Below are 10,214 nucleotides of genomic sequence, written 5' to 3' on the forward strand. Positions count from 1 at the left end.
TATTACCCTGATAATAAAACAATGAGTTTCATCACGTATTTACCAGAGGTCGTCAATTTACCTGGTAGATGGAGTGTCGCACTCTCGGAAATTCATATACCTATGACTTTTTTACATATACCTGCAAGTAACAACCACAATTACGTGTCGTTGGAGAGCAGAAATTATCTGACACAAGAAGAACGAGAAATTGTAAAATTGAAGTCCAATGACCTCTTACAGAGCGGTGGTGAGGATCTCGTGAGTGAAGGGGAAGACAGTCTTCAACACGGTGTTTACGATCGTATTACAGATTTGTTGGATAGTATGAATGGAATGTCATTTATGAGAGATCATTTANGGAATGTCATTTATGAGAGATCATGTAAAATTCATTATGAATTGTGGTGGCTACGTCTCTGTACAGCGGATCTGTGGTGCTTCCTGTGGAGATATGTTTCATATTCTGCACTTAGCACCTTTACTGAAGAAACTTGTCGGATTTGCAGATAAAGATAAATGCGTAATATTATGCGCCCAAACACATACGTACGAGGGACAGACACCCGCTTCATTATCACGAGGTCTCCCTCAAAGTGTGTACGTATACACGGATATATGCAAAAACTATATAACCGGTGATGTACACACCCCGCTAATACCATTAGATATTGAAAATTATAAGTACGGGGGAATGAAAATCAAGGTATTTTCACCACCACTTTATATACCATTACTACGCACGAAATTTCAAACGATCGAGATAGATATAAGAGATGAGTATGGAGCTCCGATACCATGCGAACACGGTACGTTAACTGTGACACTTAATTTCAAACGCACTGTATAATCACGGATTATGAACACCTACATTTTTGACGAGACTCTACAATCAGGGGGAGGATACAGTACAGGTGACCATGGGGGTATAAGTCGTGTGTACATAGGTAGTACTAATCAAAAAGGACATGGCATTGGTAGTTTCCTAGGTAGTTTGTTCAGAAGAGTACTACCACTACTCAAGCAAGGAGAATCCGCTGTCGGAAGAGAGGCTCTGCGTTCAGGTGTGAATGTCATAGGCGATGTTCTCGAACGTGATATACCTCTGAAAGACTCTCTAAGAAGTCGTGCACGGGAATCAGGCGTCAATTTGAAGAGGAGGGCAGAGGAGAAACTTGATACTTTGATGACTGGTTCTGGATATAACGGCGGTAGTATGTTATCATATCCTCATTCTACGGTCAACCGTACTCCTCGACAGTCTAAACGCCGCAAGTTAACATCTGGAGGAGCCAAGAAGAAGAAGAAACCGCGAGTGTCGAAAAAACGCAAGAGGAAAAATACGAAGAAGCCTATAAAAATTAGAGGTCGGAAGAAGAAGAAATCACCCAAATTACGAACAGTGGCAGATATTTTCGCTTGAAACATGGCGTTCTTGCATACTCATTCATGTGAGGGTGTGAAAAGTGAACTGGACTTATTTTCTTTACCTCCAACGCAGACAGCCATCGAGTCCTCATACGATGTACACTACAAGCCAATAGCATCACTTGTGGATAACTCACCCATCGAGTTCGATATACCAGGACAAGGTGATGAGTACATTGACTTAGCTCATACACGGTTATTTTTACGTGTTACGATACCAACATTAGTGACAGAGAAGAACCCTGTACCTTCGGCTACTATCGGCCCCATCAACAACTTATTACACTCGTTATTCGATCAAGTGGATATTTCCTTCAATCAGAAAGCCGTGACGCCTGCCTATAATGCATATGCTTACCGCGCTTATATAGAAACCCTTCTAAATTGTGGCGCCGATACGGAGAACTCGCACCTGAGTAGTGTGTTGTGGTCAGATGATACAGCTGATAAGATGGATGACGTCTGTGAAGGTAACGAGGGTTTAAGGGTACGTAGGGCTTATTTAAGCAATGGGAAAACAATCGATCTCACGGGCCATTTACATTGTGATGTGTTCAATCAGGATCGAGCATTTTTAAATGGTGTAAATATTCATATCCGATTGGTTCGTTCAAGAGACAATTTTTGTTTAATGGATAGCACAAATAGTCCATTCACCATTAAAATAACAGAAGCTTCGTTGATCATCCGGAGAATGAAGGTGAGTCCTGGATTATTATTATCCCACCAAAGGGCCTTATCGAAAACAACAGCCAAATACCCTGTTACAAGAGTTGAAGTCAAAAGTGTCTCAATACCATCTGGTGTTCGTGGTCATTCCATAGATAACTTTATAACAGGACAGCTGCCAAAACGCATCATTTTTGGATTTGTCAAGAATCGTGCATTCGTGGGTGATAAAAAATTGAACCCCTTTAACTTTCAACATTTTACTCTGAATCATATATCCTTATATGTGGACGGGCGTCAGATACCATCGAAACCTCTACAGCCAGAGTTTACTGTGAATAATTTATATGTGGAGTCGTACCATTCCATCTTCTCAGGCACTGGTATACATTTTCTGAACGATGGTAATGGTGTTCACCGTGGAGATTACCCTCATGGGTATTGTCTCTTCGCATTCGATTTAACACCAGATTTGTCAGCTAATGATAACTCACACTGGAATTTGATACGGAGCGGTAACATGCACATCGAGGTACGGTTTGATGAAAGCTTAGTTTCAACGATCAACGCTGTAATTTATGCTGAATTTGAAAGTGTCATAGAAATTTACTCAGCGAGACAAGTGACCCTGGACTATGCATAATAATCAAAACATTCGGTATCATGCTCAACGGATGCGCAGCTATTTTTGCAGTATCAGGAGTTTTCTGAAACAACGGATTTGAATCGCTGTTCAACTGTANCCCTGGACTATGCATAATCATCAAAATATTCGGTATCATGCTCAGCGCATGCGCAGCTATTTTTGCAGTATCAGCAGTTTTCTGAAACAACGGATTTGAATCGCTGTTCAACTGTACAGTTGTGTATGAATATTCAACGTAGAAGGTTGAAAGGAGAGCATAGCAATGGCCTGCAGTAATTCAGATTCGGCAGCAATTATTCATTACGAGGGTTTCATCGGAATCCACGGTGCATTCATTCCAAAAGCAGTGGCGGTGACTTCCACATCCTTCGACATGATAGGACATTGGATAATTTGTCCTGAATACCAGTATTCTGCGATCCCACCTAATATTCAGAGAGCAATCAACTTACAATCACACATCACGGTATAGATTGTTATGAAGGAGGAGCATCTTCTAAATATGTCTATGCAGTATTACGAGCCGTGACCAAAGGAATAAAATACGTATATACCTATGGTTTTGAGCAAACGAAATTCACTGCTGCCCTTCTTACCCGAGATGTTATCAATTTGAAGGGCCATATCAGATCGCCACTATTCGCTTGTACACCAGTAGCTGTTCCTTCATGCCTCATACATAGTACATTGAATCACAGAACCTTTATATGTGCTATGCGCCGAGTCCTTCAAATCAAAGCGTGGTTGACTTCGAACGAGGAAGGATTAAAAAGTTTATTCAAAGAGAAATTTCCTGCTGATGAACACAGTACAGATTCTAGAAGCCCTACAGTATATACCGAATCATACAGTCGGTGTATATCCAGCGGACAAGATCCCATCGGCGCGGACGAAACCGATTGCCATAGTAGCGAACACACATGACCACACCCAACCAGGAGAACACTGAATCGCCATGTACGTTGACGAGATGGTAGAGGATGGTACTTCGACAGCTTCGGACTACCTCCCATCGTGCCCCAGCACGCTGCAAGGCTCTGAAAGAACTGTAAACTCTTCAGGTGCAGCATCCGGCAGCTCCAGAATCATGAGTCGAGTGTATGTGGACAATACTGTGTACTTTTTCTGCATGGTATGGCTATGTTTGCTACTCCTGAGAAGTTCTATTCGTTATTCACCAATCGATTCATATCTAATGATCGTCTAGTGCGTGAATATCATGATGCATTTATGAAGAAAAAACGTAATAGTGTCCCCGAGGGGAAGTTATTTAGTGGCCGCGGTTATAATTGTACGTCGTGGAATCAAAAATGTAAGTAATTTATAAGAAAAATATGTAATTCATGGGGACATTATTTTAGGGAAAATATACGTGTAATTAATAACTGAAATTCTGTGTTTTTCATTTCCGCTGTATGATAGCTGCTATGACGCACCCACAGCATTCACAGTCACTCCCACCCCACCACTCGCCCGCGTCGGAGTCGTGCTACTATGACCGGTGCAGTGGTGGGGTCGGAGTTACTGTGGGTGGGGGGCGCCATAGTAGTTCCCATACTACTTATCAAAGATTTTTTTGTGACATGAGTTTTCTGCGCTGCCGCAAAATTTTCTTTTGTGTTTACAAGTTTCTTTAGTGTTTTCTTTGTTGCACATCGAATCGTTTTTTCTGTGATAACAAGTTTATCATTCAGGATGCAAAATATTTTTACGATTTCATAGATTTTGCGTTGCTACTCCAAGCTTTTCTCTTAGTATTTTCGATTAGTATTCTTGCCTGTAAAATTTTTCTTCAAATGTATTATAAAATCTTTTGCGAATCACCCAAGTTTTTTCTTATGGACTAATCACTTTGTTTTTCTGTGATCACAAGATTTAATCTGTAATGGTAAGATTTTTCCCGGGTCTAGGACATTGTCTCAGACGGACAAAGTCTTGAAGTTTTTGGCATTTTATTCGATTTCATTTGTTTAGTCTCCAATAAACAAATTAATTGGGCTTGTCTTTGCTCTCTCTTGGTTTCTCTCATTCTCTCTGTTTAATGTGCCATTTATTTATTTATTTTTTCCGTTATGAAAATAAGATGGAGAAGAAATAAAAAAATTAGACAAGCAGGAGACAAAAATGACAGATTGTTTATCCCCTTTGTATGTTTTTTTCATCTTTTTTGGGGGAAAAAATTATGAAAATAGGATACAGAGGGAATGGAAAAATTAGGAAAATAGGAGACAAACAGAACCGATTGTTTATCCCCCTGTATCTTTTTTTCATCGTTTATGGAGACAAAAAAGTATGGAAATAGGATACAGAGGGGATACAGAAATTAGGAAAATAGGAGACACGAAGGACAGATTGTTTATCCCCTCTGTATCCTTTTTTCATCTTTTTCGGGTCGGGAAAAGGAAGGGAACAGGATACAGAGGGAATACAGAAATTAGGAAAATAGGAGACAAGAAGGACAGATTGTTTATCCCCTCTGTATCCTTTTTTCATCTTTTTCGGGTCGGGAAAAGGAAGGGAACAGGATACAGAGGGAATACAGAAATTAGGAAAATAGGAGACAAGAAGGACAGATTGTTTATCCCCTCTGTATCCTTTTTTCATCTTTTTCGGGTCGGGAAAAGGAAGGGAACAGGATACAGAGGGAATACAGAAATTAGGAAAATAGGAGACAAGAAGGACAGATTGTTTATCCCCTCTGTATCCTTTTTTCATCTTTTTCGGGTCGGGAAAAGGAAGGGAACAGGATACAGAGGGAATACAGAAATTAGGAAAATAGGAGACAAGAAGGACAGATTGTTTATCCCCTCTGTATCCTTTTTTCATCTTTTTCGGGTCGGGAAAAGGAAGGGAACAGGATACAGAGGGAATACAGAAATTAGGAAAATAGGAGACAAGAAGGACAGATTGTTTATCCCCTCTGTATCCTTTTTTCATACTTGTTTCCCTAAAAAAAGACGAAAAAACGATGCAGAGGGGAGAAACAATCCGTCCTTTTGTCTCCTATTTTTTAATTTTTCCATTTCCTTTGTATCCTTTTTTCATCATTTTGGGGGAAAAAGGATGGAAATAGGATACAGAGGGAATACAGAAATTAGGAAAATAGGAGACAAGACGGACAGATTGTTTATCCCGTCTGTATCCTTTTTTCATACTTTTTTCCCTAAAAAAAGACAAAAAAACGATGCAGAGGGGATAAATAGTCCGTCCTTTTGTCTCCTATTTTTTTATTTTTCCATTTCCTTTGTATCCTTTTTTCATCATTTTGGGGGAAAAAAGTATGGAAATAGAATACAGAGGAAATGGATGGATTAAAAAAATAGAAGACAAAAAGGACATATTGTTTATTCCCTCTGTATCCTTTCTTCATCTTTTTGGGGGGAAAAAAATATGAAAAAAGGATACAGAGGGAATGGAAAAAAATAGTAAAATAGGAGACCAAAAGGACACATTGTTAATCTCCTCTGTATCCTATTTCCATACTTTTTCCCCCAAAATGATAAAAAAAGGATAGAAAGGAAATGGAAAAATTAGAAAAATAGGATGCAGAGAGAACGAAAAAATGAGTAAAATAGGGGAAAGAAAGGATACATTGTTTTCCTTGCACTCTTTTTATATTTTTCGTGCAAACGACCAAGTTAATTTTCAATTTATTAAAAAACAGATGAAGTACATAAGTGTACACGTATTTTTTTTCTTTTTTATAGTTCATGGGCTGGTCGATGGTTTTTGTGGAGAGAATTTACGTATTTGGTTAAAAGAATCATAAATTCTCTGTGCGATGGAGCATTTTTGCACTGCATTTCGATGAACACTGAAATATGAATCACAATATAATTCCTACCAAAATTCCTTTTTAATCCCCATCACTGTATATTCTTTCAATTGCCTCTAAATACCTTCAATGGCATCCAATGTATTAGGATCAGTCCTCTCCCAGCCATCTTTCCCAGTAGCTCTCATGCATGTCATTCTCTCCTTACCCACGAGTGCATCCAGTAAGTGACGTAACAATATCGTTGGTTTATCGCCAACTTGTTTTTTAATTTTTGTCAACGCCTTCTCATCAATTTTCACGTCGTAATCTTCAGATCGCTTCACCTGAATAGATGGAAAAATTCACTAACAAGTACTTCACTGATTAGTAATTAACTTGCCATTTTCTGATTGGAAAATGGAGTCTTCGAGAGTGCAGCTGATTTTTCACGTAAATCACTTGGTTCAGCTCGGGGAACAACTGAGTCAGATCGAACAGCTGACGGCTCAGTTGCAAGAGGATGATTTGGCTGTCNGGTTCAGCTCGGGGAACAACTGAGTCAGATCGAACAGCTGACGGCCCAGTTGCAAGAGGATGATTTGGCTGTCCAACTGGGTTCCTTGAATCAGTGGATCCAGCTCTGAAACAAGCTGAATCAGCTCGAGTAGCTGGCGGTTCAGTTGGCAGAGGATGGCTGGGCTGTTTAACTGGATCCGCGGAATCATTGGGTCCAGATCTAGGAACAGCTGAGTCACCTCGAGCAGCTGCCTGGCCAATTGTAAGAGAATTGCTTGACTATTCAACTGAATTGCCTGAATTGCTGGATCCAACTCCGGGAACAGTCGAGTCAGCTCGAGCAATAGGCCGTCCAGCTGGAAGAGGATAGCTCGGCTGTTCAGCTGGATACTCTGAATCACTGGGTGCAGCTCTGGGAACAGCTGAGTCAGCTCGAGCAACTGGCGGTTCAGTTGCAAACGTATGGGCTCTCTGTTCAACTGAATCCGCTGGATCACTGGGTGCAGCTTGAACAGTAGGCGGTCCAGCTGTATGAGGATGGGTTGGTGATTCATCTGATGAGTCACTCTCACTGGAGAAGTTACTGAGGAAATGACCGGAGACTTCAATTGAGAGCTCGTCCTCACTTAATATCTCATCTGAGGAATCGGCCTGGACTGATTTCCTCCAAATGTCACCCGGTAAGGTTGGAGCATCAGCACCGTCAGCCATGCAGTTTCGAGGCTGAACAATCTCAGAAGGATCATGATCACCTTCTGAAGTCTCCTCCTCAACAATTTCTCCTGACTGCAGCACCGTTAAGGACTGCAGGCGGGTTTTGTCATCTAAAATGATAATTATGATGATTGAGTGTAATAAATGGCACTTATTTCCGGGAAAACATAATATCTTATCGTTTCAACTAATCTCAAGTCATTTAAGGATAACTTTCAAGGACCATTTTTCGCCAAAAAATTACCACTAAAAGTTACCGGCAACTGCCCGAAAATCATCTTAAACGTAAAGAAATCATGGCTTTCCAATTTTTTTTTTAAATAAAAAAAAGGTCAATTTTTCACGCGATATATTATATTAATGAATAAAATAACACTTACTTTGAATTTCTAGAGAACTGTTAGGTACCAGTCACTCAATGATGCTTACCATCTGTCGATATTATTCTCACGACGTAAAATCTGCCATTAAGCCACTTAACTTTGGCCTTCGGACCATCGCCAACCAATGTCACGTCCTTCGATCTAACCACCTCCTTCGTCCTAGGATGTCTCCCCGTAAAAAGTACCAGCGAAAACATCCTAATTCTTGGTACGCCAAGACCATATACAAGGGTTAAGATGAATGTAGCAGAAAACAAATGAGCATTCCCCGAAAAATGAATAAGGAGAGATCGAATACCAAGTGGTATTTAACCGTTTTTTCTTTTCCTTTGGAAATGTTTATTCCCTTCAGAATTACGTCAGCGGAAATCTCTCGGGAAAAATCTTTTAAAAATCTTGGAATTTCTGGCACAGTGTTCTGGAAAGAAGGTGGAAACCAACCACTAGAAAGGGGGGGGGGCTGGAATCAATTTCTAGAAAAAGAGAAAGGTGGGTGGATTATTTATGCAAAATGATTTTCCGATGACATGATTTCGGATAGACCACGATTCTATTCGGCGCAGTACCTATCTCTTTTTATTTAAATTTCCGGAATATCATTAATTGCAAACGTCAGGGTAAACACCAATTTGTTTTTTCTTTGTGCCCTTAATAATTTGTTAGGAAACAGTTCGTAATTTAATACTGCACAAAGTAATAAATTTCCAGATGGGTATCCCTGGAACTTCTAAGCTTGATGATCTGTATTGGAATAATTCCCCAAAGAAGCCCTCAAAACGAAAGAATGTTTTACCGGAAAGTGTTCACGAGGGATACAACTATGTATACAGTCATACTGCCGGAATCGTCACGTACGTAATCGTATTTTAATTTTTTACCATCACTGTAGCTAACGGGGCTTTATTTTATACCATTTTGAAGAGGAACTCATTAGCTTTCATACGGTTTAACTCTTTTACGGATATCTTCTTTAGTTTTCGAATTATCTTTGATAGAAATCAAAATGGCGGTGCGTTCCACTCAATTTTACCGTTTTTTTTTTCAGTTACGGGAATTTTTCATGGGTTCATTGGTGACCAATGGGGATGTATTTTGTGTCATTTTGACGAGTGTGAAAAGGGCTTGAAAATAATCGTAGAATCATTATGTTTAATTGACGTGGTGCTCGGATATTAAGGTTTCAATGATGAAAAATGAGGTGCCACGTTTTGATCTTATATCAATTGTCGGGTTTTTGCATATATTGATTGATTTTCGACGGGGATTTATTCTACATAAATTTGAAGAGCGGAAAAAGCTGAAAAAAGGAAACAACGTAATATACACCCCTATTTTTTATTCTTCTCTGAGTAGAAAAGTGGTGTGCAAACATACTCGGCGACCTGTCAAAGGTCTTCCTCCCTGTCCCGGTAAAGCCGATATTATCAATGGAGAATATGCAGTGACGAATGGACATAATCATGACCCGATTCCACATACAGCGAATGTAAAACGGTTTCGCACTGCTTTGGCTGAGGCGGTTGCCACACGCGCTGGTGACAAAAATCGCAATATCTTTGACGCGTGCTTGAAAGAGTAATGTCCGAAAGGCAGAGCAAATACAATTGGTAATCCTCTTATCATCCAGCAGGCATCCAAACGCGAGTACCGAAAGATACCCTAATTATGGTAGGAATATGAGGCGTCAAAAGGCAAAACTCAATCCACCTTATGCGGAGAATCTCGCACTATATGGCAAATACTTGGCTAAAAAACAGTGGAATTCTCTGCTGAAATACCCCAAAGGCCAACTGACATCAAAAGTTGTAGAAGACAAAAAAGGGAACGTTTCGGTGGTATTTGGGTATCGAGGATTATTTGAGACCATTTTACCGAATATTGAGCCTGGGGTCACTTTGTTTATTGATGCGACATTTGATCCAGTGCCTGTTAAATTAAATATTCGACAACTATTGGAGATTCAGGTGTGCGTATTCAACCACGTGAGTACATATGGGGGGCCCCTTTGTGGGAAACTTTCCGTCACCTCAACCACCTACTTTCAACATTGTTTAATTTAGGGAGTCGCCATTGTATATGCCCTGATGGAAAACAAAACTACAGAAGCATATAAAGCGGTTTT

This window comes from Diachasma alloeum, unplaced genomic scaffold, assembly GCF_001412515.2.
Source record: "Diachasma alloeum isolate Michigan unplaced genomic scaffold, Dall2.0 Dall_scaffold_00337, whole genome shotgun sequence".
Lineage (NCBI taxonomy): Eukaryota > Metazoa > Arthropoda > Insecta > Hymenoptera > Braconidae > Diachasma > Diachasma alloeum.